Genomic DNA, 1,276 nt, shown 5'->3' with positions numbered 1-1,276 from the left:
CATACATAAGGCACACAGGATTATAAGGGGCACTGTCAATTTTTCAGAAAATCAAAGGATTGATTTTAAGTGTGCCGTATTTTCCGAAAAACACGGTAATAACGACGGCCCGCTAGCATGCTCTACCAAAAAATGTGCCCTGGTGTGTATCTGACAGAAGAAAGCCAAACCAGTTCCACACCACTGAAGTTGCATTTTTACAAACCAATTCTGGTTCATCCGTTTCATTCAACGATCTGCTTTCGCCCTTCTCATTCTCTGTCGCCGCTATGCTTTTTCCGCCATGTGCGTATGGGGGGGGGGAAGGCACTGTGCATGCGTATTTTACCCATATTATATCATGATATTTCATTTTCTTATCGTTGCCCAACATTATAACTGTATTACCATGAATGTTATGATATGGCCCAGCCCTAGTGGTGACACATAAAAATAATGTGAACTTTGATACAGTTGTTTGAACTGGTGATGTTGGAATCTCTTTAGAAATGACTCCAAGAGACCTTCCTAACTCTGGTAAATCCACAATTCTCCTTCTTAGATCTTCACTGAGTTCCTTGGACTTTCACATTGTTCTAATTATTGATCAATCCGTTGAGTGCCATCAAACAAGTTCTTCTAATGCTGGCAAAGAGAAACTATCAGCTCTAGTTTGTGATCTGAGTTTCTAGGCTGAGAAGCAGAAATTCTAATATTCCATCAACAGTGTATAAATTTGCTTTTGATACTGGTGGCATACATGCCAACCCTCCCGATTTTTCTGGGAGAATCCCGAATTTCAGTGCCCCTCCCAAAAATCTCCCGGAGCCACCATTCTCCCGATTTTCCACCCGGACAACAAAATTGAAAAACCCCAGATTGGGCCAGTCAATTCCAGTTTCCAACAATGGCTTCTACTACTGCAGCTACTTAGTTTTAATATTACTCTTATTACTCATTCTGGGTCGCAAAATAAACTTTATATTTAAGATAACAAGGAGCAGACAGCAGAGTTTCACTCCACCGAGAGAGCTCGTGACGTAATTCTGAAGGCTAGACTGTCCAATTTCACAGTCGCTCATTTCCGGTCTAGCCGGCTTTCTGTAGTGCGCGAAGGCCGGGTCCTCAGGTGGACGCAGCCTCTGAATTTGGACAGCCCCGCTGTTTCCGGCTGGACAGTATTAACAGTGACATTTAACTTATTTTATCCAATAAATAAACATTGTAAAATTCTAATTTTCTGTATATATATGTATATGTATACCACTCCCCCACCCAACATCCCTTTTGAATGTCT

The sequence above is a fragment of the Pundamilia nyererei genome, unplaced genomic scaffold (assembly GCF_000239375.1).
Source record: "Pundamilia nyererei isolate P.nyererei 1_Seehausen unplaced genomic scaffold, PunNye1.0 scaffold00065, whole genome shotgun sequence".
Classification (NCBI taxonomy): domain Eukaryota; kingdom Metazoa; phylum Chordata; class Actinopteri; order Cichliformes; family Cichlidae; genus Pundamilia; species Pundamilia nyererei.
The sequence above is the reverse complement of the archived record's forward strand: the minus strand, read 5'-3'. Positions refer to the sequence as shown.